Source organism: Rhinatrema bivittatum, chromosome 6, assembly GCF_901001135.1.
Source record: "Rhinatrema bivittatum chromosome 6, aRhiBiv1.1, whole genome shotgun sequence".
NCBI classification, from domain to species: Eukaryota; Metazoa; Chordata; class Amphibia; order Gymnophiona; family Rhinatrematidae; genus Rhinatrema; species Rhinatrema bivittatum.
This window is the reverse complement of record NC_042620.1, coordinates 360561751-360589397: the sequence shown is the minus strand read 5'-3', so window position 1 is coordinate 360589397 and position 27647 is coordinate 360561751.

Genomic DNA, 27647 nt, shown 5'->3' with positions numbered 1-27647 from the left:
GTGCACGCCATGGCTGACCAGGCCCAACGCAGACGCAGACGCCAGGATGTTGGTCGACGTCGCCATCGTTACAGGCATAGGATCCATCTGCCACGAACCACATTGCTGGGAACGCCAGAGGATGTAGTCATCAGCAGATATCGCCTCAGCACTCGTGCCATCATGGAACTATATGGAGACATACGAGGTGCCCTTGAGGCCCGAACCCGAAGGAGCCGTGCCATCCCCGGCCTGACCAAACTCTTGGCCGCCCTGCATTTCACAGCAAGTGGCTCCTTCCAATCCACGGTAGCTGTTGTGGGTGGCATGTCACAGAGCACCTTTTCCCGGTGTCTGCACCAGGTCATTGCAGCTGTTATGGACCGCATGCCTCGCTACATAGCATTCCCACGCAACAGACAGGACCTGATGGACCTCAAGCGTGGTTTCTATGCCGTTGCCCACTTTCCGAATGTCATTGGAGCTATTGACTGCACCCATGTGGCCATCGTTCCACCCCGTGAGACGGAGGCAGCCTACCGCAACAGGAAGCAGTTCCACTCCCTCAACGTGCAAGTGGTGTGTGATGCTGGAATGCGGATCCTCTCGGTGATGTCCAGATTCCCGGGGTCAGCGCACGATGCCTTCGTACTCAGGCAATCAGCTCTGTATCGCAAATTCGAAGATGGCCTGTATGGCGATGGTTGGCTTGTAGGTAAGATCCACGTTAACATACATATAACATTTTTGCAAGGGTCATCTCTGTAATGGCACACAAAGGTGATGTAGACGCCTGTTGTGATGGAGTCACAGGTCCCCATCACAACAGACCTGAGTGGGACATTGTGTTACTGAAAGTGGCGTAATGGCTCAGGCACCCAACTATGTACCATTGGCTGCCAAGCACAAACTATGCAGTACGCCCTGTATGTGGCATGGCTTGCTCACCTCACCGCACAGGTGGACAGCCGACACATATTGGGTGGAGCCATGGCTACTGGCAGTGTGCAAGATGAATTGAGACCTGTCATGTGAGAGCAGCTCACATCCACAGGTGTTAGTGTGCCCCTGACGTTCCTGAGACCTTGCATGAACATCTCTACTCAGTTGTGCACATTGAGGGGCAGCCAGTTGACACCATGTATGTTGTTGGGTAGGCATACCGACAGAGAAGGTGTACCTGAGCACATATGTCAGTACACAATGACTGGAGTGCATACTGCATATGATTTCAACACAGGGACGTCAGGACAGTGGTGTAATGCACCAACCGCATACACAGAGCTGACATACATCTCACTGTTTAGGGGCCCTTCACGTGCTATAACGCCTAATAGCCACACACACCAGCTGTGTGCCAAAGCAATCCTGACACCACACACATAAGGTGTAGGGAAACAGGAATGGGCTGCCTCGTGCCATCCGGTTCAACTGCATGTATTGAGCACATACATCCATGGGACAGAAACATAAGTATGTGTAATCTGTTCCCTATGTCATTGCTACAGGAGACGCAGCCTATGGATGCAGGCCCTGGCTGATGACCCCGATCCCCCAGCCTGCCACAGAACAACAGCTGGCCTATAATCGGTCCTTAACTGCTACCCGCATGGTCATCGAACGTACCATCGGCCTTTTGAAGAGCCGCTTCCGATGTTTGGACAAGAGTGGTGGAGCGCTACTGTATGCCCCCCACAAGGTTGCTCAAATAACCCTGCTTTGCTGTGTGTTCCATAATGTGGCTCTTCGCCATGGAATACCTGTGGCTATAGCTCCAGACCTCAGACCTGATCCCCCATGTGCGCGTGCACGACGGCATGACAACACACTCAGGGGCAGCCAGGTTCGGCAACACCTTATACAGACACACTTTTAAGGGTGGCATGGGGCAGACCCCTGCCCCAGACGGCCTGTTTGCCCACCGATGGGTTAGGAAATAGGTTAGTGTGCAGAGCTCCTTTCAGTCTGCTACGTGCTTCACCTGCTATGTGTGTCCACCCAACAACTGTGTGGGGTGCTGGCCTGCCACAGAGGATGTAGGCCTTAATAGGGTGGGGAAGCGCTGCCTCAAGCCGCTGCTGAGGTGCTGTATGTGTGATACCTATTCTGTGCCATTGGGCTGAGCACTTGCTACATACTCTGGGTTGCTGTGCAGTGCACCTCTGCCATCCAAGGTGTACCACACACCTGTGTCATTCCAGATATGGCACACATTATCTGATGGGGTTACTCAGCAACACAGTGCACCTCAGCAGCAAGGAAGAGCTACCTGGCCATGCATGCTCCTGGAAGCAGCACACACACACATGCTGTCAGACCCCCTCATGATATAGATGGCCCCTGTTGGGACACACAGCCACCATTTAATGCAGGCCGGACATACTCCCGTCATGACATCTCACCTGAAGAAAGTGTCAGCAGTGCTGGCTGCACGGAGCTGTGGACTGGGGCTACCCAGCCACCTTACGCATTCTTGCCTACAAAGGTGCTGGCCTGACTGTTGGCATGTGATGGGAAGGACAGCATGTCAGGCAGGGTGAGAAACTAATGGCTGACCCTATCATCTATGGGGACCCCAGACATGGCTGTTCATGCAGGCTTGGCCAGAACTCCACTATTATTTAACACCTAACAGTCAACACACCTCACCATACATATGACTATTAGCTACCTCTTACAATGTGATTATATATACTTATCGTGTTTTCCTTTTCATATGTTGCCTTCTTACTCCAAATTCCATATTCTGCTGTTACATGTAACAGCTTTTTCTGCACTATTGTTCAGGTGTAAGCTTATTTTGCACTCCTGTGTCATGTGAACCAGCATGATGGGACTATTGTCAGGAATGTTGGGATCTAACAAACTGAAATAAATAATCACAATAAATAAAGGATTCCTCATACTGGAAGCATGTGTGGCTCATAAAGTATGTAGGGTACAGTGGCCTGTCGCCCTCATACTGTACGGTATAATGGTACACAGGGCAGGAAGGTGACCGATTGGGCTGAGGATTGGTCTGCGCTCTGACCATAACCATGCCTCCCCCCCCAGTCTGGCCACAAGATATGCCAACCCATCCCCCCAGCTTGTGTGACTGGGACAGGTTGCTGTGTTGCCACTATCTGACAATGATGGTGCTGCCCACTGCAGCACCCCATACCAGGATGGCATCTCGGGGTACAGGTGGTACCTCGGCTCTGCATTACACACACACACCCCCCTCACCACCATCCACTCTTGCTTTGGCCCTCAAGCATGAGCCCATGCAGATGTACACCTGGAGCCTACAGGTACTGTACCTTATGAGGGTGCACCCGTCTGGCAGCACGTGAGCTGGCTGCACCCAGCGATGTCTTCCACAAGGGGATATAAGGAGGGCCAATGGTGCCATCAGCCCCTGCCATGGCTGGTCACAGTGTTCATATACCGCACACTTGGCCAAGCAAATGTGCATCCGTAACAATTGTGCTACCTGCTGCACCACAGTTGTATGGTCCTGGTTTCCACTAGCTGGGTATGCAGACGTTACACAGGCTGCACGGTACATGCTGTATGTTCTGACATGGCTACCTGTTGTTAATGAGGTGGAATGTGTCAGTGACACAAGATGTGCCTAAGGGTGTTGAAAAATACCATCACAGTGTACAGTGTTGCACTTGGCCTCTGCCTCAGTGCATACACGGGCCACACAGTGCCATGGACATGGAGGCAACACCGTACACCATGTATGGCAAGCGTTCGACAGGTGACAGCTTCCTGATGTCCACGTACAGTGGAAAACCATCATTCATGGATTGTGTCCTCCATGGGTGCACCAACAGGGTCCTTAGTAATGCCATGAATACAGAACTGTGTGAGACCCAGTGACACAGATCTTCAGTATAATCTACTGAATTAGAACAGGACAACAATCATTCACATGCTGCAGAACCCCAGTGTACCTCCCTCCCTACAGGTGTGCTGGTCAGGCAGACGGTGACAGCTAACCAATGTGGCACACACATCATCATCAGTAGAACATTACTGTTTCCACATGCTGAATGACCTGTGGCACTGCCTGACAGGCCATATGTGTAGGAGACCCCCTTTACCTTGCTTCCCAAGTATGTGGTGCACAGGAGCTGGTGCACAGTGGTGGTACCAGTACTGCTAACTGCGCTGTGTGCAGGCATATAGGGAATAAGGGCCACACATGGACCTACATGTCCCTCCGCGTGACATAGCTGCACCCATATTGGTACGTTGGGAGGGTAGGCGTCCCATCCACATGATGTCCCTCAAAAAAGGCTTGCAGGTACAGGAGCTACACGACAGGGTTTGTGGCACAATGGGTGTGAGGTGCCTACATAACATGATGGTGACACAGGTCACACAGTCTGTGTAAAATGTCTGCTGAAAATGATGTGTGAGCAACATTGTTTACCTGTAACTGTCGCAACTGCACACCTGTAGGAAGGAAAGTCCACTGGGGTTCTGCAGCATGTGAATGATTGTTGCACCTTTGAGGGACAGTTATGTCTAACAAATATCTGTCACAACTGACCGATACCTGTGACTGCCCTGTACCGGTTAGCCAATCAACATGCCCTATCACCAAGGACAGTCCACCTTGGTGAGTGGCTGGCATATGTGTGTGTAGTGACCTAACATATGTGAGGACACAGTAGGACTCTGGACCACACAGTGTGGGCCATCAGATGGTGGGCCATGGGCACCATTGGAACAGGTAAGGGAGGAGCCATGCACACCCCACAGCTAGGAGATGGCACCAGAGGGATGTGTGCCACTATGGATGGGGACCCCTTGTTGCGATACCTGCACCTTTCAGAGCCACAAAATCCTACATGGGTGAGCAACAGTGACTGCACAACAGCAGTCACCACATCAGTGTGCACATGGACACCCGCTAAACACACTTAAGGGCTGTTAACCATACCTTACACCGCTTGCACCCTGTACACAGCTATGGCGATTGTGCATTAACATTGTTCCCCTCTCCGTACAACTGACAGCCCACTTAGCTGGCTGCTGACAGTCTGTGCAACTGCTGTCATACACAGCATGCAGATAGCAACATTACCCTTCCCCTGCCACACCTGTCAGGGGCCCACAACCTTAATGCTAAATGCGTGCCTAGACGATGGTGTTCCTGGAACACAACCATGCTGCCATGGTGGGGATGTACAACGATGTATGGGATTGCACAGAGTACAGCTGGAAAGGCCTACACAGTATTGTATGCCAATGGTGCCTGGAAATGGAAAGTGTGCCTGCGCTACCACTATCATGGATGTCGTGCATGCCAACCTCCCAGTCAGTCACCCAGCAGTGGTGAAAGCAATCGCCCACTTACCTGCAGAGGTGAGAGACTACCTAGGAGCCATCGTCGGCTAGTACCTTATCATCAGTTAACCTTACTTACGTGGTGTGTGTAATGCCGAGATAGGTACAATACTGCACCCTGGTCAGATATCCATGTCTGGACTCTTCACCGACATCAGTGCATGACATGAGCAGTCCTATTGCAATCCACAGCTGGCCACCCCTTCCCCTTTCCTCACAGATCAGGAGTGCTGCCATACATCAGCACACTCCATTACTGTGCATTCCCTGTACTGAGGAACAATACGTCTACTACTGTTAGGGACATGTCTGGTACTGCCCTATGTTTAACTCTGTAAGGTATGTGACAGAGAGATGCACAGGTAGCAATACTGAACGTCAGGCAGGGGCCAGTTTGAACACTCAGTATTGGTGCAATGTGGGATACAACATGCAAGGTGTGGCGGGGGTACACCAACAGCACATTAGGAACATGGCACGGACACAATAGGTGGCAGGTTAAATAGGATATTTATTCGTGACAACATTCAGCAGGGTATAGACAAGTATTATGGCAGCAGGAACAGCATACAATTTATGTTCCTAGATATTCATGATCTGCAAGTACTAGATAGCTAATGGATCCAAAGTGATCCAATTCCAGACTACATCACTCCACCATCAGCAGTATTTACACATATGCAGGCAGTGGGTGTTATCAGTACAGGCAAAGCATGATTACCTAGGAACAGGAAGTGGCACCCCAATAGCTTGGATACTGTAATACATTGATTACCGCTGGTCAGTATACAATGAGTAGACAGGCATAGGCCCCAGGCAGTCCAAGTTGAAAGAGTGCACTGAAAGAGGACAGCCTGCCAGGCCAGCCCACAGAGTGAAAGTCCAGGCCCCAGGCAGTCCAAGTTGAAAGAGTGCACTGAAAGAGGACAGCCTGCCAGGCCAGCCAGCAGAGTGAAAGTCCAGGCCCCAGGCAGTCCAAGTTGAAAGAGTGCACTGAAAGAGGACAGCCTGCCAGGCCAGCCAGCAGAGTGAAAGTCCAGGCCCCAGGCAGTCCAAGTTGAAAGAGTGCACTGAAAGAGGACAGCCTGCCAGGCCAGCCAGCAGAGTGAAAGTCCAGGCCCCAGGCAGTCCAAGTTGAAAGAGTGCACTGAAAGAGGACAGCCTGCCAGGCCAGCCAGCAGAGTGAAAGTCCAGGCCCCAGGCAGTCCAAGTTGAAAGAGTGCACTGAAAGAGGACAGCCTGCCAGGCCAGCCAGCGGACAAGGTACCCAGCGGTTCAGCATGTAGGCAGCAGGCAAACACATGAAGGGTCTGGCTACAGCAGTGACGGGTCAGGACCAGACAGCAGCAGGAGGCCCAGGAGGACACAGCAGCAGGAGGCCCAGGAGCAGCAGGAGGCCCAGGAGGACACAGCAGCAGGAGGCCCAGGAGCAGCAGGAGGCCCAGGAGGACACAGCAGCAGGAGGCCCAGGAGCAGCAGGAGGCCCAGGAGGACACAGCAGCAGGAGGCCCAGGAGCAGCAGGAGGCCCAGGAGGACACAGCAGCAGGAGGCCCAGGAGGACACAGCAGCAGGAGGCCCAGGAGCAGCAGGAGGCCCAGGAGGACACAGCAGCACATGGCTTTTGGAGACATGAGGCACAGATCGCACCACACAACCAGCATTAACAGGCCCTCAGCAGACCGGTCATCCTTCAGCACACTGCCAGAATGTGCAGGCCTTGAAACAGAAGGTGGCAGACAGCAGAGTGGCGCAGCGGATGGCGGTGGCAGACAGCAGAGTGGCGCAGCGGATGGCGGTGGCAGACAGCAGAGTGGCACAGCGGATGGCGGTGGCAGACAGCAGAGTGGCGCAGCGGATGGCGGTGAGCCAGGTGAGCAGGTGGGTGGGGGCATTGCATGGTGCCTCCACCTCCATCTCGACGGCACTGCCCCTCTGTGGGGAGCAGCCAGCAGGACATCCTCTTCCATCTCGACGGCACTGCCCCTCTGTAGGGAGCAGCCAGCGGGACATCCTCTTCCATCTCGACGGCACTGCCCCTCTGTAGGGAGCAGCCAGCGGGACATCTTATTCCATCTCGACGGCACTGCCCCTCTGTAGGGAGCAGCCAGCGGGACATCCTCTTCCATCTCGACGGCACTGCCCCTCTGTGGGGTGTGCATCACAGTGGTGGTTGGGTGTACCTGCCCATACCCCGTTTATGGGCCATGTTGGTCCCCTCAGGGCCCCTTGCCACGTCCCGATGGTCCGCTGGGTGGTGGCATTTTCTTCGGTGGACGGCCCCTGCGGCCTCGGGACACTGAGGGACTTGGCTGGGGCGTTGAGGTTGCCGAGGACGAGGCCTGCACATCTGGCAGCCGCTGCAGAATCTGCATCAGGATGTTGTTCTGTGTGGCTATCACTCCTGCGATGCTGTTGCCTGCACTCGCGATGTTGTTGGCTGCAGTCGTGACTGCTGCACTCAATACCTGGTTGTCCCGCCTCTGCTGCCGCCATGCTCGCCTCAGGGCACGCATCTCCAGCACTATGCGTTCCAAGCCTCCATCAGCCACTGGTTCCAGTTGGACAGGTGGCACTGCTGGCGGTTCCTCCGGTCCGAGGGGATGTCCCATGGCCATTGGTGGCGCAGCTCCTGCTGCAGAGCTGCATGGGGACATTAGCGGTGTGGGTTGGATGGGCGGGGTAGCCAGTGAGGTCCCCAGGATGCCTGCCCGCGGAGGAGTGTGGGGGTGGCCCCACTCAAACTCCTCAAAGGCCTCAGTCAGGGTATAGGGGCTGCCTGGGGGTGGCATTGTAGCCTGCACCACCTCCTCCTCCTGCTCCTCCTCCTCCTCTGACCACTGTGTCTCCGCGTCCATGTAGAATGGCCTCGTCAGCATGGGCGGCCGCCTGAGCCCTGGTGGATCCCTGCTTGTGCCTGGGCCCTCCCAGCTGTCATCAGAGGGCTGCTGCCTGGGACCAGATGGCTCTGTAGGAAGATTGGGGAGAAAGAGGATACACTGCATCAGTAACACAGCTGTTCTGTTATAGTACTGTGATGTCACACAGGGGCAGCTAATGTACAACCAACATGTCATTCTGCATATACAGTACAGTTGGGTTCTTTGAGACATTCCTCATGGCATGGGTGGTGAGGTTGAGGCTTGAGGCCCAGCCCTCATGGAGACAGTGACCTGTTGCCAGCATGTCTTGCACCCTGCTGCCTGCCCCTTGCTAACTGGGGGAGGGGGGGCCACTACAGTTCTGCAGAGCACATGGGTAACAGAAACTGAAACCTGGCCTAAACATTGTGTTACGACCGTTCACAGGGGGGGGGGGGGAAGGGGGGGGGGAAGGGGGGGGGGAAGGGGCCCCAGAGGGCAGCTTACCCTCTTCGAGGTGGGATGTATCCAGGTGGGGATGCAATCCCTCGAAGACATCTGGTCCCAGACGCTCCATCAGTTGCTGCTCCATGGGTGTGAAGCGGATGGGGCATGGGGACCGTCCGCCTGTGGCCTTCAGGTACTGGTTCCTGTCAGCGATGCGGGTCTTCAGCTGGGCCTTAACGTCACGGTAGCGGTGGGCCACCTGCTCCCCGGTGCGAGGGATGCCGCTCTCCCGCTGTATGTGGCCAGCTATGCTGGCCCAGATCTCGGCCTTTGCTGCCTTGCTGGTCCTCACTGACAGGTTGCCAAACAGCCGCGGATAGTGGCGCAGGACCCCCTGGATGAGCATGTCATTGTCCTCCTGGCTGAACCTGACAGCACGCTGCCTGACCCTGGCCTGGCTGCCTGGTTGGGGTGCCACTTCCGGAGGGTTTTCCTCCCTGTCCTCTCTCTCCACCCCCCCAGGTTCCCCACTCCCTTCCTCCCCCCCCCACCTGACCCTGCACTTCCCACTCCCTTCCCCTCTGCCCTGCCTGTCTAGCCCTACCTCTTCCCGCCATCCTATCCTGCCTCACCCCATCCCCCTCCCCCTCCCTCCTATCTCTTCCCTCCTGCCTATCTCTCCCACTACCCCTGTCCCGGTCCCTGCTCCTACTCCTCAGTCCCCTACGTCCCTCCTCCTCCTCCTCCTCCCTCCCCCTCCCCATCCCCCTCCCCTCCCCTCCCCTCAACACCCCTCTTCTCTCCTCTCCTGCCACTCCTCTCACGCTCCATCCTCCTCTCTCCTCCTCACCACCACCACCACCACCAACACACTCCTCTCTCTCCTCCTCCTCCTCACCACCACCACCACCAACACACTCCTCTCTCTCCTCCTCCTCACCACCACCACCACCACCAACACACTCCTCTCTCTCCTCCTCCTCCTCACCACCACCACCACCACCACCACCACCACCACCACCAACACACTCCTCCTCCTCCTCCTCCTCCTCCTCCCCCTCCTCCACACAGATGGACAAACAGTTGACTAACAAACTTGCACTCAAACACAGATTACAAAAGACACAAGGTAAAGGGAAACAAATTATAACAGAAACACAGGACAGCGCACTCAGTATTCAATTCTCTAAACCACTTCTCTATACCACCAACACCTACCTTCACTATCCAACACTCCTTCCAAACCCTCAAAGGAGGAGGGGCAGGAAGTCAGGTTTTATACCAGACACATTATCGCGTGACGCGGTATTTGGTTTCATTTTGTATCGCGTACCGCGGCAACGGCGCGGTACGCGATATTATTTTGACCTTTTCATCGCGTACTGCGATATTTGTTTCGCCGCACGCGAAACAGCTTCGCCGCACGCGCTAGTAGCGCGTGCGGCGAAACATTCGCGAACCACGAAAAACCACCTATTTGCATGGGCCACGCCCCCGATTTTTATCGCACGCGGTAACAATGCGTTACCACTGCGATAATGGAAAATGAGGCCCTATGTTTGTGCATTCTGAGTCTAGCCTAGTACTGTGGCTCCTCACGGGGCTCCTCCCCGTGGGTGTGGTCATCTGCCACAGTACTAAAGGATCCACCCAAACACTGCTCAACCATAACACCCTCTAAATGAAAATTTTGTCTCTGTACATCCCTAAATAAGACTCTAGAAGATTATGGTGTTAGGATAGGTAACATGGGGTACCAGATTTTAACTTTGCAGGTCTCCAATGTGGCAGTTATAAAAATCTGACTATTCATAAAAAGGTTGAGATGCCAGATGATGCTACTAGGAAGCATATTATGGCGTAGATTTTAAAAGATGTGCGCACACATCCATGTGCGCGCGATTCCTGGCACGTGCATGTTATAAAATCCATTGGCCACGCGTACATGCGCACTGGATTTTTAAATCCGCACGCTCATGTGCGGGTGGCATGCGCAGGGGGAGTGAATTTTAGTAAATTACTTGCGGTGAAGTAATTGGGCCTTCCCCAGCTCCCTCCTAGTCTACTCCAGTTAAGAAGTGGACTGGGAGGGAACTTCCCTAGCCCCCTGCCTAACCTTCCTTCCCTTTCCCCTCTCTACCCCAACCCCTAACCCCTACTTAGCTACCCAAACATTTTTTATTTTTCTACTTACTGCTTCTCCCAAGCAGAAGTAGTTTGCGTGCGCCGGCCCGCCCCTTTTTCAGGGCTCAGCACTTGTGCGTGAATTGGGACTTACACAATTGACTGCGCCCTTTTGAAACTGTATGCAGCCGTGCAGAGCCCAGACACACGCATGATCAAATTTTTATGCTCACAGCCCTTTAAAAATTTACCCTTATGTGCTTTGTAGGTTTTCCCCCCAAAAAGGCTGACCACCCCTTCAGACATGTTCAGTGTTCAAGAGCTATTTAACAAATATTTTAAAGATGCCTATTGAATTGCCTCCTGCATCTAAAATATATTAATATATGTCTAAAAGTAGAGTATGTGAAGCCAAAGAAGACACCTTTTTTTTTAACAAAGAATAGCCTAGATATCTTGGTTATTGTAGAAAACTCACAAGAGGAAATTGTTTAACAAATGATTCTGTTGATGCTTTTTGCATTGCATCTGGACAGAAATTTTCCTGCAATAGACCTCCTTTTTTTGGCCAAAAAATATCAATGTTGATTAGACAAAAAAGGTAGAGGCTACAGATGGCCACAACCAGGTACCTCCTTTTATTAAAAAAAAAGAAAATTATCAGTGGCTAAAGCCAAAGGATTGAATAAGACTGGCTAATGGGTGTAAATACTGGTTGCAAAGAATGGGAGCTAAAATGGAGCCCTGTGCTACTGCATAATCCAGTTTTTTGGGGGTTTTGATGCTGAAAGAGATCCTTTCCACATCAACCTCTGATATTGCTCAATTTAAAAAAAGATTGAAATCAACAGTCCACAGGCCCATCCAGACCTAACTAGTTATACCTTTCCTTATGTACCCTAGCATCCCTTTGGCTCTGGCCATTGCCTTGTCTCACTGTTTCCCTATCTTGAAATGATCAGACAGAATCACTCCAAGCAGGGACAGATAGGCCTATCAGGGGATCAGGCATCCCCTGGTAGGCCGGTTGCACAGGTCACGTGGTTATCTGAGCTCCTGCTGAGGGATTGCTGCAAAACCGAAGTGGCCTGAGGAAAGTCTTGGCTGGGCTGTGGGGCCTAAGGGAGGTCTCAGAGGGGCTGAAGAAAGGTCTACAGGCTCGGCAACAGGATGCATCTGGCCATTGCAAGGCCGCTTCCTCCCACTTTCTCCTCTGGCTGTAAATGAGCAGTGTGGGCTTGGTCAAGGCTCAGAAGAAAGGAGGTCGCCTGAGTGTGTGTGTGTGTGTGTGTGTGTGTGTGTGTGTGTGTATGAGAGAAATGAGAGAAAGTGCTAGCATGTGTGTGTGAAAAAGAAAAAAGCCTTGTATATGTGCATGAGAGTGAGCCTGCATGTGTGTTTGAAAGAGAGAGAGCCTGAATATGTGCATGAGAGTAAGCCTGCATGTGTGTATGAAAGAGAGAGAGCCTGAATAGTGCATGAGAGTGAGCGCCTGCATGTGCATGAGTGTGTGCCTACATGTCTGTATGAGAGTACCTGCATGTTTCCATGAGAGAGAGAGACCCTGCATGTTTATACGAGAGAGAAGGAGTCCGCATGTGTGTGAGAGGGCCTGCATGTGTATGAGAAAGAGAGTGCCTATGTGCATGAAGGAGAGAGAGAGAGAATAAAGATTGTATGGCATTCTTCACCCAAATCCACAATAATCTCTGGAAAATCAAAAGATGCCAGGTATTTATTTATTTAATGGTATGGAAAGCTGGAGATTTTTTAATTATTTAATTTTTAATTTTTTAAAATTTTGGGGTGTTATTTCATGTGCCTGCTGTTTTTAAATATTTTATTGGTGTTTGTGAAATATTAGAACAAATGTATTTGACTTTTTAAATGATTAGGGGCCCAATATTGAAAGATAGCTGTTTAAGTAATTTGGCCGGATATAACTTATCTGGCTAAATTATGCAGAATATTCAGCGGCACAGCTATGTTGCTGAATATATGCATATATATTTGTACTTAGTTGTATCAGTTATAATCGTCTAACATAGCTGGTAAACTTATGCATCTAAGACAAAATATTGCTACTTAGCTGCATAAGTTATGCAGCTAAGTCACTCCACCCACTGCCCACCCACAACTTATGCAGCTAACATTTTAGCCATATATGGGACTTATGTGGTTAAGCAGCAGTCACTAAATGTAACCACATATTCAGCGGCCGCTACTTAACCACATAAGTCCTACTTATCCCGCCTCAGTAGCACTGAACACACTTTGAATATTGGGCCCCCTATGTTTATTGGCTTTTTTAATATATTCATTTTTTTCATGGTTTTAATATTATAAATGATGCATTATATCTCTTGATTTTATTGCTTGATGTTTTGTGAGGAGTGATTATGTTTCTGTTTTTCCATTGTTGCACTGCATAATACAGTCGGGTTTGTTGTGGTTACCAGAGCATGTTTGTGAGTGAGAGAAACTAGTGAGCCAAAGAGCATATGTTTGAGCAAGGGGACTATTTATTTATTTATTTATTTATTTATTTAAAGCTTTTTTTATACCGGCATTCATGATAAAATCACATCATGCTGGTTTACAGGAAACAGGGGAGTGATAACATTGAACGAAAAACTGGTGTTTATAGGTAGATATAAAAAGTTACAATAAAACAAGGGAAATTTGAACTTGGGTAAGAAGAAGAGTAGCTGGAATAATTTAGGCAATAAGAATGAACAGAATAAATTAACTTATTTACAAAGTGTTACAATTAATTACATAGTGTTGATGGGAAATTTACAAGTGGTTGTGGTATGTCTGGAGAGAGTTATAAGAGTCCGTATTTAAGTCAGTGGGTCTGTGTGTGAGTATATAAGAGAGCAACTGAGCTAGTGAGCATGTGTGTAAGCAATAGCATGAGTGTGTGACACAGTGAGCATGTCTGTGAGAGAAAGCATGTGAGCCAGTGAGCATGTGTGTGAGCCAGTGAGCATGTGTGAGAGAGAGAGTGTGATCTAGTGAGCATGTACAAGACAGAATATAAGGGAGTTTGTGTGAGAATGAAGAAAGCTGTGCATATCTCCCACCCCTTACTAATCCATCACAATCTCAGGGTGACTGGAATCTAAAGTTCCCCAGATACGGAGAGCATGGGATTTATATTAGCTTTAATTTTAATTACTGGGTGGTGTTTGCTGTGTTTGCTATTTTGAAATATATTATTGATGTTTAAGAAATTAAAAAAAGAATGTTTATTTTTATTTATTTATTTTATTTAAAAGAATGTATTACCCACACTCTCCAATGTTCAGTGTGGGTTACAAAAATACAATCATAATCAAAATAAAAACACATATTTAAACAATAAATAACATACAGGATACAAACAATAAAAGGGGGCAGACTGGCCTGAAGGATAAGATCTAAGTGAGAATAAGCAGCATATAGAATAAAAGAGCATATAGAATAAATAAATCAGAGCTGAGGCAGTAGAGGGAAAGCAGGTTATATGTTTGTAATCATTGGATGTTCTTTTCATCAGCTGTTTTGAAATATTTATTCTTTTGATGAGTTTGGTTTTACTATTTTGATTGATGCTTTATATTTCTTGATGTTGTTGTTTGATGTTTAGTGAGGAATGATATTTATTTTTCCATTCCATTATCTCTTCATTTTGTATCTGGTGAGGGTCTGTCTGTGTTCTACATGTGCAACTAACATGAGGTATTCTGCTAAACAGGCTTGTGGGGTGGCCCCAACCGATTTGCATGGATGGAATGGGGGTCTACAGCTTGGTTTACTCACTGCTGGTCTAGAGCATGCTCTATTTCTTAGTTATTTAAGGAAAATGTGAAATTTATTTTGGAGATATTTATTTTTATTTATTTATTTAAAAGTTTTTATATACCGTCATTATTTACCGTCATAACGGTTTACAATAGGGCACATATATCAAGGAGAATATAGATCATACCTTAACTAAAGGGTGCCATTATTATTCGGTAACAATACAACATTTAGTATAGAATGGTTTATGACATGGAATTTTCAATGATGAAATTCTCATGGGGGGGGGGGGTGTATGTTTATTGCTATTCAACCTCTCTGTTTGACTACAATTATTTGAGGGCTAAAATAGTTTCCAGGCACAATCTGATCGTTGTGCTCTGGGTGCTCTAAGTCCGCTTATCCTTACTTATTTGCTTGTGTCGTTCTCTTTCTTGAAGGCTTGTGTGAAAAGCCAGGTTTTGATGTGTTTTTGAAAAGTTTATGATTACTTTGAAGTCTTAGATCAAGGGGCATTGTATTCCATAATATGGGACCTGCCAGGGACAGTGCTCGTTCCCTAACCTGGGTTAGTCTTGCTGTTTTCACAGATGGAATGGTTAAGAGGGCTTTGTTTGCCGATCTTAAATTTCTATGTGGAACGTGTACTCGAAGTGCTGTGTTCAGCCATTCTGCTTTTTCATCATGGATTAGCTTATGTATTGTGCATAGAGCTTTGAACTGAATTCTTTGTTCAATGAGTAGCCATGTAGTTCGGCCAGTGTATTTGTGATGTGATCTCTTCTACGTTTTCCTGTGAGAATTCTAGCTGCGGAGTTTTGTAATATTTGCAGTGGTCTTATCGTAGTGTAGGGTAAACCAAGTAGTAAAGCATTACAGTAATCAGTACTTGCAAATATCAGTGATTGGAGCACTGAGCGAAAGTTTGGCAGTGATAGTAATGGCTTAAGTTTTCTGAGTTTAGCATACCCTTCTTTAACCTTTAGTGTTATGTGATGTTTGAGGTTTAGCTCTGTGTCAATTATTACTCCGAGGTTGCGTACCTTGTTGGCAAATTCAATTTTTTGGTTACTGTTAAGAATTATTGGAGTCTGTGTGATGTTCATGCTCTTTCTTTCTAAGTGTATGAATTCAGTTTTATCGATGTTAATTATGAGCTCCATTTGGTTGAGTAGTTGTTTAATTATGTCTAGATACATCATGGCCATATGTATTGTTTTTTAAATAGTATCCTCTATTGGTAGGATTAATTGAATGTCATCGGCGTAAACATAGTGTAAGATTCCTAGTCCTGCAAGGAGATGGCATAGTGGCAGTAGATATACGTTAAATAAAGTGGCTGAGAGTGCTGACCCTTGTGGAACTCCTGTTTTTAGGGTGATTTTTTCAGATAGTGTTTTTAATTTGTACTTGAAATGTTCTGTTATTTAGATATGACCTGAACCATGTGATTGTTTTATCCTGTAATCCTATTTCTTTGAGCCTATTTATTAGTATTTTGTGATTCACTGTGTCAAATGCTGCTGATAAGTCCAGTAATATCAGAATGTAATGTTTTCCGCTGTCGAATCCTCTTAGTATATTATCTGTTAGTGCAAGTAAAAGTGTTTCAGTGCTATAGTGTTTATGGAACCCGTGTTGTGATGGGTAAAGGATATTGTTAATATCTAAGTGCTCAGATAATTGTTCTTGTATTGTTTTTTCAATTAGTTTAGCCATAAGAGGTAGATTGGATACCGGTCTATAGTTCGATAGTATTAGGGGGTCCAGGTTTTTTTCTTTAGTATTGGTTTAATGATTGCTCCTTTCAGTATTTCTGGCATGTGACCTTCTCTTAGGGAGGAGTTAATAATTTTTGCAAAGGTTGTCTAATTCTGCCGGGTTTCAGAGTCGACTTAGCATGTTGATGCATATTGGGGTAGAGTTTCAAAGGGTTATGCGCATAACCCTTTAAACCCCCCCCCCTGCGCGTGCCGAGCCAATTTTGCATAGGCTCGGTGGTGCATGCAAGCCCTGGGACGAGCGAATGTCCCGGGGCTTTGAAAAAGGGGTGGTAAGGGGGCGGGGATGGGGGCGGGGCGGCAGTCCGGGGCGGTCCTGAGTCCTATGGCACAGCGGCTGTGCCGAGGGATGGCACACCGGTAGCAGGCCGGCGCACGCAAGTTACGCCTGCCTCGGGCAGGCATAACTTAGACAACAAAGGTGGGGGGGATTTAGGTAGGGCTGGGGGGTGGGTTAGATAGGGGAAGGGAGGAAGGTGGGGGGAGCGAAAGGAAAGTTCCCTTTGAGGCCGCTCCAAGTAAACCAAGCTGTAGACCCCCATTCCATCCATCCATCCATGCATCCATACATCCAATGATTACAAACATATAACCTGCTTTCCCTCTACTGCCTCAGCTCTGATATATTTATTCTATATGCTCTCTTATTCTATACGCTGCTTATTCTCACTTAGATCTTATCCTTCAGGCCAGTCCCCATTCCCTCCGAGGCCGCTCTGATTTCGGAGTGGCCTCGGAGGGAATGGGGAAAGCCATCGGGCCTCCCCTAGGGCTCGGCACGCGCTAGGTGCACGTGTGCACCCCCTTGCACACGCTGACCCCGGAGTTTATAACATGTGCGCGGTAGCGTGCGCATGTTATAAAATAGGGTATACATTTGTGCGCACCGAGTAGCGAGCACAAATATACCCCGCGCACGCTCCTTTAAAAATCTGCCCCGTACTGCAGCGAAAGTGCACAAGGGAGTCAAATACCCCGTGGGCCAGATTTGAAAAAATCCCCCGGGCTGATATTTTCCTGCAATCTGCCCCTGGCTCAAAGGTCTCTTTCCTATTTCATGGACATCATGTACTGCTCCCATGGATTTCTGTGCCCAAAATGCAGAGCTTTTCAATTTTTTTTGTTTTGAACATGAGCTGTCAAAAACAGTCAAGCACACCTCAAGCTTTCTTAGATCACTTCTTATTCTGCCTATTCCCTTAGGTGTGTCCACTTTGTTGCAGATCATTACCATCATGCACAAAAACAAATGTTTCCTCCTAGTCCTTCTGCAGCAGTATTCACAAAGACACTGACAGGATCAGCCCCAGGACTGATCCCCGAGGCACTCCACTAATCGCCTTTCTTTCCTCAGAGTAAATTCCTTTTACCACCTCTGTCATCTGTCACTCAACCGGTTCTTAATCCAGGCCACACCTTGGGGCCCACCCTCAGGCTGTGCAGTTTACTTAGGAGCTTCCTGTGTGGAACTGCATCAAAAGCTTTGCTGAAATCCAAGTATACTACATCCAGCTGCTGCCTGTTTCCCCCTCCTCCCCAATCCATGTTTAACCCAACTGTTGCAGGGGCAATCCTCTGGCTAAGAGAGAAAGATCATAGCTACCACTTGAGTCCAATACAAGTGCACCCTTAAATTAGCTAGCAAGGGATGCTCTAGAGCAAGGTCTGGAATGCAGTCCTGCATAAAATGCAGATTTGCATACTGATTTGCATCTTTCAGTAGCTCGGATGAGTATATTTCAGAACTTGAATGTGTACTGCTGCTCAAATTATTCAAAGCAGATTGAAAGAGAAGCTAGGCGGTTATGAAAACATCTGCCATAACAGCAGGTACCGCCAGTGCCTCAAAGGCTAAAGGCATCCAAATTGTTTTTTATTCAGTCAGCACATGTTGGATTTTGCTTCCCCGGGTCGTATCCTTTCCTTCAGCCTTTGTAACATAATTTTCTGCCACCAAGAGCTGAGCAGAAAGCGTGTGAATTTCTAGACCCTGAATGATATTAGTGATTTGGATAGGAAGATCATGTACAGCCCTTTTATACAGTTAAAAATGCCAGTTTTTTCCAGCACAGAACACTTGTGTTATAAAAGACCTATATAAATTTGAACATGTGGGGAGTTGGCTGTGTTAAATTTTTCAAATACGTCTTGAGGGGGGGGGGGGGGAATTGGCCACAGCTCAGCCACTTATTTTATTTCATTGTTTCGATATTCAGTAAGATGGCATGTGGCAAAATTAGTCAGATAACTTTATCTGGGTTACAAGTATTGTATATTCAGCTGAAAACCTAAGCAGATAAGTCTCGCTGAATATACCAGCTAACTTTAACCATTTAACTTTCTGCTCACTTACTGTATGTGGACCTATCTGTTTTTAGTAACAATAAATTTAAACTGCAATACAAGAAATGATTACTTAAAGATATATCACATCTGTTACTCCCAACACTTTTTCATAAGATCGTTAAGTCCTACTCTAGCAATTATTAAGGTGATACTTAAAGATATAGACATTTTTTGTTCTTTTGAAGCAGAATTTCCCCAGAAGTGCATTAAAAGGCAGTGGACACATCCACTGACCTGTCCCTTTCCCTCCACTCTCTTGGGCTCCTAGGCCCAACACATCACTCTCTCTCTCTCTTTCTCTCACCCCTCTCCCCTGTCCTGACCCCCTCTCTAGCACTCTCTAGCCCCCTTCTCCTAGGTCTGATTCTACAACACTCTCCTCCTTGCTTGACTTTAACCTAATCCTCTTTCTCTTTTTCTCTCTTCCCTTGCCTCCGTCCCCCCCACCCCCCCAACCAGGCCTGACCCCACCATATACTCTACTTCTCTTTCCCAGCCAGACCTGACCCCACCTTATGTTCTTGCTCTCTCCCCCCCACCAAGTTCTAATGCACTACTCATTCTCTCTTCTTCCTTCCACACCCACCATGTTCTCTCTCTTGATCCCTAGGCCTCATATTGGCACTTCTCCAGACCTATCAGGCCTGAAACCACCACATTTTCATTCTTTCTCACCCTACCCTCCAAGTCCAACTCACACCACACTTTCTTCCCACCCCTCCAATCAAACCCCACACTATCCTCTCTCAAGCTAGATCCAGCACTTTCTTTTCCCCACCTCCTCCCAGGGCTAATATCAGTACTCTTTCTCTCTTTCCTTCTTCCTGCCCAGACCTGACCCTAACACATACACACACTCTCCTGCTCTCTCTCTTACCCAACCTCATTTCCCTCCCAGCTTGACCTGCAGCACTCTTTCCCTCTCCCACTCAGGCTCAATCCTACCACCCCCTCCTTCCTTCTGCTCACACATCTGATGCTGCCACCACCTTCTGGCCCTCACAGGCCAATTCAGCCACTGTAGTCTTCTCCTGCTCATTCTTTCAGCCCACACACTGATGCCACCATCTCCATCTAGCCTGTGCAACTGGTACCATCTCCTTCCAGACTTATTATTTATACACTGCCTTCTCTTTCTTTGGACTACCCTATCTTGCATATTTCCCAATCAGGCTTCAGCATAACCCTAGGGCATGTATACCCCCGGCTGAGAACCACTGAATTAAGGAACAGAAAATATCTGACCTAAAGCTCATTGGTGGTACTGTTGTTAAGAAAATGAAATATAGAAAGAAATCCCTAGGAAAATATGGATTAGTCTAAGCTAATCTAGTCTTCAATTTCTTATACACTATTCTACTAATTGTGCCCAAAGCACGGAACAACAAAGGAAATAATTAATATTTCACAATAATCAATAACAATGTATGCATAACAATAAAAATATCAACAAATATTAAAGCATCATAAACAAATGGAATATAAATGTCATATCAGAAACATAAACTTTGGGATATTTATCAACCTGCAATTAGTAAAGTTTTAACTCAAATGAACCTTTCCCTCAATTCGAAAAAAACTGAGATACTTTACATCTGCCCTAAACTAAGTCAACAAAAAGAATCAGAAATTCTGGAAACCATTAAGAACTATCCCATTTCCTTTGAGGTCCGAGATCTTGGGATCTTTTTGGACCGTGAAGTTAACTTAAATGCATGGATAAAAAGTATATTTAAGGATGGATATTTTAAATTGAATGTTCTAAAGAGATTGAAACCACTTTTGTACTTGAATGATTTTAGAACTGTCTTACAAGCCCTTGTCTTTTCGAAGCTAGATTACTGTAATGCTATACTTTTGGGCCTACCGGCTAACACTATGAGACCTTTGCAACTACTTCAAAACTCTGCGGCTAGATTTTTAACTGGTACTAGAAAATCTAAGCACATTATCCCCATACTGAAGGACCTCCATTGGTTACCCATCAGATATGGAATTCAACACAAAACTTTATCTCTAATACACAAGACACTTTATAATGACAAGGTCAAATGGCTAACTTCATGTTACGAGCGCGCGCGGGCGCGGTCGTCTCGGGCGGGTGGTGAGCCCTTGGGCCACGGCAGGACCCCAGGAGGAGCCCAAGGCCACACCGTGGGAGGTGAGCTGAGCAGGCATGGTGAGCCAGGCAGGCAGGAACGGAAGCAGGGAGTCCGACCCTCAGCCGGACCTGCATGCCCATGGTAGCCAACACGGGGAAGTTGACTAATGAACAGTCCTCCGACTGTTCCTGGCCCTTTCGGACCTGCCGCAGGGAACGGCAATGGGCAGCAGGCCGGACAGAGGCGAGGGCAGACAGAGTCCTTAAACTGAAGACATCAGACGGGGCAGAAGCAGGCTGAAGCAAGACGGAGACATCAGGGCAAGGGCTGAAGCGAGACACAGGAAAGGTCCAGGCGAGCAGAAACTCCGATGCTGGGATACTCACATCCGAAGCCCCCTCGGCTGGCAGAAGCTCAAGAGCCCGTGGGACGAATCCCTCCTGTTGGCCACTCCAGGGCCCAACAGGACAGAAGGGTCAGGAACCAGGTCAAGGTAGAGACAGGAAGACATCCGGGCAAGGGCTGAAGCAGACACTGGAGACAAGGCTGGACGGGAACATTGCACTGTCCATCAGGGCGCCCTACTCAGCCCACCCGTGGGACTGAGTCGCGGACCACCCTGTCCCAGACGCGCCCTACACAGCCCAGGAAGGCTGGTCGCGGACCACACTGAGAAGGAGGGTGCGGGGAAAACCCAGGCGAACAGGAACTCCGATGCTGGGATACTCACATCCGAAGCCCTTACGGCTGGCAGGCACAGGAGCAAACATCTAGGCAGAGACACTGGACAGGGATCCATCAAAGCAAAAGTGATCACGGAAGACCTGGATCAGCAAGTATACAGACGACTGTAGGACCTGATCCGCAGGCCGAAGACAAGCAGGAGTCAGAGTCACGGACCGGAGTCAAGGCAGGCTGAAGACAAGCAGGAGTCGGAGTCACAGACCGGAGTCAAGGCAGGCTGAAGACAAGCAGGAGTCGGAGTCACGGACCGGAGTCAAGGCAGGCTGAAGACAAGCAGGAGTCGGAGTCACGGACCGGAGTCAAGGCAGGCTGAAGACAAGCAGGAGTCGGAGTCACGGACCGGAGTCAAGGCAGGCTGAAGACAAGCAGGAGTCGGAGTCACGGACCGGAGTCAAGGCAGGCAGAAGACAAGCAGGAGTCGGAGTCACGGACCGGAGTCAAGGCAGGCTGACAACAAGCAGGAGTCGGAGCCACGGAGGACCTGGATCGGCAGGGTTACAGACTACTGTAGAGCCCGATCCGAAGGCCAAGAAACAGTGAACAGAAAGTCCTTAAATACTGGAGGTAGAAGGCAACTCCCTGGGAGGAGCTTGCCAGGACCGCCCACCGCTGGTCCTATAACTAGGGTAGAGAGCTGCGGGCCAGCCCCTAGGGAAGGGCGTCGCCCAACAGGAAGTCCAAACACTGAGGCTGCAAGCCACAGGCATGCCTCAGGAGCAGCTAGGCCTCTCAGGCCCTGGAGAAAGTCCTGGATGATGCGCAGGCGAGGCCCTGGCTTCAGAGCGGCCTCTGGAGGAAGGTAAGAGACCTCCTGCAGCGCAGCAGCAGGGGGGATCGCAACACTTCAGCCCTACATTTCCATACTCCTTCAAGAATGACAAGATCAACTGGTACCGGGATCTTGCCAATACCTTCTCCCAAAATTGCACATCTGAACACTGTTTGTGAAAGAGCAATTTCGATTGCCGGGCCCCAATTATGGAACTCCCTGCCACAAGACCTGTGGATGGAACCAGATGTAAAAATGTTTAAAAAGGGCGTAAAAACATGGCTGTTCCAGCTGGCCTTCCAATAACCCATCTTGACTCTTATGCTCTTTTAATATTTATTTATTTAACTGCCTCTTATTATCTTTTAAAGTTTAACTTTTTTAGTTTTTATTTGTTATGTTTTATTATTATTTTTATTTTATTTTATCAAGAAACTATGTATTTATACCTTTCTTTTATCTCTTTGAAATGCAAATGTTTTTAAATGGATATTTGCCCTCAAATATAAACCGATATGATATGTGTACATGAATGTCAGTATATAAAAATAAATAAATAAATAAAATACACTATAAATTAATAATAAATCTCACAACAAAATCCTATTCATTCTCGGTGGGTCATCACTGAAGGGGGCCTCTCAAAAGAAATGAGATTACAATAAATATTGATTTTCTTTATAAAGATAATTTTAAAACTGCTCACATTGGTGTAAAGTCAGCTTTCTATATTCAGATTTCCTTGTCTACTACAGACAGTGCTACAGTATATATTGTAATATCTGTTAAAATGGGGAGGAGAATTTTCAGAGCATATGCCTGGGTAAATACTGTAACTAGGATGAAAATTTTCGCTCCCCTACCCAGCTAAAAGAACTCCATGCCGGATATTTTTAAAAAGTTAATTTCTATGGGCATGTTTAGGTCCGGGGAGGAAATTGGCACGTGTACCTGGCAATTTCAATTCTACATGCACCATTCTGCCCCTGCTCAGCTTCTCGCACAAATAGCAGGTGCTAAGTCTATGTGTGCTCGGATAGTTTCCCTTTGAAAATTGCCCACAATATACACAACCAAAAATGCATGCCTTCATTGTAAACAGCATGGACTATTCAAAATCGGCCCCAAGTGCATTTTCTTACAAAGTGAAAACTCATTGATGTAGAAAGGCATTTGGAATTGAAAAAAAAATGCTTCATAAACTCTCAAAAGATTTGAGGGGCATCTCCATTATTAGAACTTATGATGCAGTAAACAGATTAGAGTAACATCTAAAAATACTTTCTCTTGACTAGAAGGAAAAGGAAAAAGGAATACAACAATGTGTTACAAACCAAGCAGGAAATTAAATTAATCAGTTTGGTAGGATTGTTATCCTGTATGCTTCTGATATGCACTTTGATATATTTTGATGAAACATAATGAAAACTCATTGTTCATATTCAAGCACACAAATGCAATCAAAGTCTTGGACAGCAGGAGCAAATCTTGAGAAATAACAAGTTCCTACTAACTTTAAATCTAATCACAAAAATTGGTAGGAAAGACTGACTTCTTGTATGGACTCCCTTTATATCTGGAGGTCTTTATCTTGGACCAGAATGTAGAAGAAGAGGAATTTGATGCCATAGAAGTCAACTCGGAGGTTGGGTAAAGGCGGGAGAGCAAGGATTAGCTCTGTGCACCTATAGAGAATAGGAGAGATGTGTATTTTCTTTATGGTCAATTTCATTTCATTATAGTGCATGCTATAGTGTGCATTACAAAATAGCATGCATTAAAATGAAATAGAATGCACTAAATTAAATGTCTACCTCCCTACATATGTGTTACGCTCCCCGTCCACGGCCGTCCTGTGCACAGGCCCGCTGACCTTCATGGTCACATGGCAGGTCCTGGGTCGGCTTCCCTAGCGGTGGTTGCCAGCTCCTCTAGGCCCCAGCATCCCACGGCGGTGGTCGCTGGGCCTTCCACTGTGTGCCAGGCCTCACGCCGAGGTTCGGCGTCCTCACCGATGCAAGCCACGCCCTTACGCGCGCGTGCGGACCACTCGGCCTTTTGTAAGGCCAAGGGCGGGCCTCAGCTCTGCGGCGTGCCCTGATTGATCCCCCAATATAAGGAAGTCCCTGAGAGTGATTCCTTGCCTTGGCAATCGGGTCAGCTTGTTTGCGAGATTGCCTCTGCGTTTGTTCTTGTGCTTGTCTTGTTCCTAGTCTCGTTCCAGGATCCTTCTGTTCCAGTTCTGTTCCTGCCTTGTTCCTGCATCCTAGTTCCTGCTGGTCTTGTTCCTGTGTTTGTCTGTACGTCTCCCCAGGTAGTACCTCTGAACTGTCTAACCGGTACTGACCTCAGCTTGTTCCTTGACCTGCCCGTCTGTCTGCCGCCTGCCTCGTGACAAGCCTGCCTTTGACCTCGTCTCATCTCTGGTACCTGACGTTTGCCTTGTTGACCATTCCACGGACTGACCTCTGGACTCTTGACCTTTGCTCGCCTGACCTCATCCCTAGATTCTGTCTCTGTTGTTGCCTTATATTCACCTACGCTATTCTGGTCCTCCTTCCTCCATTGGCCCTCTAGCCTTGAACCGCGCAATCCATGGGCATGCCGGACTTCTACTCTCCCAGGAGACCCTGCGAGGCCCATCTAAGTCTAAGCGACCCGGGTCCCTACAGGCTCCTCCCGGGGGGACCTCGGGCTTCCAGTGGTGAAGCTCATCCTAGCCTCTGTCTTCTCTAGTGCTTCACCCCCTGGAGGCAGTTCCCTCCTGATCCCTATCAGGACATGTGCCTCGACTGCCCCAGGACAAGGTTCTACCCCCGAGCGCAACAATATGTACATATGGTTCTTTATGCTCAAATATCAGCAATGCATTGAAAGCATGTACTTTCTCTACCTATTTTATAAACAAATGTGTATATATTTAACACATGAAAAAAATGAGAACTTGCTTGCATAAAACCCTGATTTATGTGCGGAAGTACGTAGATTTTTAAAAAATGTGTGCATAATTGAGATCAACAGTTTGTCAATACCTTTACTTGTTCACCTAGTTTGTCACCAGTTCATTGAGACCCTCCTAGTACTTCCCCCTGAACTTCACCCATTTCAACCCAACTCCCACTCAACTATAGCAGACAACAGATGAGTCTGATATCAATTGCGCTATATAAGTCACTTATATGCCACTTGATATTTTATGCCCTGTGTTCTATTTATGTCTTGATGTTGCCCAAACTAAAAGGAGCAATTATCAAGGCAACTAATCTATATGTCAGAAAAGTAAAGAAAAGCAAAAGAAAAATGAAACCTATCTGGTTCTCAAAAGAGGTGGCTGAAAAAGTAAAGGCTAAAAGAACAGCATTCAAGAAATATAAAGGGTCCCAAAGGGAGGAGCACAGTTCCCTCAGTTCTGGTAGAACTGAGGGAGACAAAGACAAAGAAAGTAATCAAGACATCAAAAAGTCAAGCAGAAGAAAGGATTGCCAAAGAGGTAAAGAGAGGTGACAAAACATTTTTCAGATATATCAGAGAAAGGAGAAAAGTTGAAAGTGGTATAGTGAAATTGAAAGGTGAAAAGGATCAATGTGTAGAGAGAGACGAAGAAATGGCAGAAATATTAAATTAATACTTCAGTTCGGTGTTCACTAATGAGGACCCAGGAGAAGGACCGTTGCTAGTTAACAAGAAATTGGAGGGGAGTGGAGTAGAAGTAACTCCGTTTACAGTGGAGAATGTGTGGGAAGAGCTGGGGAAACTGAAAGTGGGCAAAGCCATGGGGCCTGATGAGGATCATCCCAGGATACTGAGGGAGCTCAGAGATGTGCTGGCGGGTCCGCTGTGTGACCTGTTCAATAGATCCCTAGAAATGGGAGTGGTGCCGAGTGATTGGACAAGAGCGGTGGTGGTCCTGCTTCACAAGAGTGGGAGCAGAAGATGCTGGTAACTACAGACCGGATAGCCTCACCTCGGTGGTGGGAAAAGTAATAGAGTCGCTGCTGAAAGATAGAATAGTGAACTATCTACAGTCGGGAGAATTGCTGGACCAGAGGCAGCATGGATTCACCAGGGGAAGATCCTGTCAGACAAATCTGATTTACTTTTTTGACTGGGTGACTAGGGAATTGGATCGAGGAAGAGTGCTTGATGTCATCTACTTGGATTACAGCAAAGCTTTTGATATGGTCCCGCACAGGAGGCTGGTGAATAAAATGAGAAGCTTAGGAGTGAGTGCCGAGGTGGTGGCCTGGATTGCAAACTGGTTGATGGACAGACGACAATGTGTGATGATAAATGGAACTTACTCTGAAGAGAGAGCAGTGTTAAGCGGAGTGCCGCAAGGATCGGTGTTGGGACCGGTCCTCTTCAATATCTATGTGAGCGACATAGCGGACGAGATAGAAGGTAAGGTTTGTCTGTTTGCAGATGACACTAAGGTCTACAACAGATTGGGCACGCCAGAAGGAGTGGAGAGAATGAGACGGGATTTAAGGAAGCTGGAAGAGTGGTCGAAGATATGGCAGCTGAGATTCAATGCCAAGAATTGCAGAGTCATGCATATGAGGTGTGGAAATCCGAAAGAACTGTATTTGATGGGGGGTGAAGGGCTGATATGCATGGACCAGGAGAGAGACCTTGAGGTGATAGTGTCTAATGATCTGAAGTCAGCAAAGCAATGTGACAAGGCGATAGCTAAAGCCAGAAGAATGCTGGGCTGCATAGAGAGAGGAATATCGAGTAAGAAAAGGGAAGTGATTATCCCCTTCTACAGGTCCTTGGTGAGGCCTCACCTGGAGTACTGTGAAGGGACAGAGATAGGATGGAGACGGTCCAGAGAAGGGCAACTAAGAAGGTGGATAGTCTTCATCGAATGACTTATGAGGAGAAATTGAAGAATCTAAATATGTACACCCTGGAGGAAAGGAGGAGCAGAGGTGATATGATACAGACTTTCAGATATTTGAAAGGTTTTAATGATCCAAAGATAATGATAAACCTTTTCCGTTGGAAAAAAATCAGCAGAACCAGAGGTCACGATTTGAAGCTCCAGGGAGGAAGACTCAGAACCAATGTCAGAAAGTATTTCTTCACGGAGAGGGTGGTGGATGTCTGGAATGCTCTTCTGGAGGAAGTGGTGAAGACCAGAACTGTGAAGGACTTCAAAGGGGCGTGGGATAAACACTGTGGATCCATAAAGTCTAGAGGATGTGAATGAAGAGAGGGTGGCTCGCGGGAATGAGAGCTACTACCTGGAGATAATACCTTTATTCAATAAACTTACACACGGTTAATGCAACTCCAACATTGCTCTAAGCTTCAACGGCAAGAGGAAATGTGGAAAAAAGTATTTGCATTCACAAAAAAGCA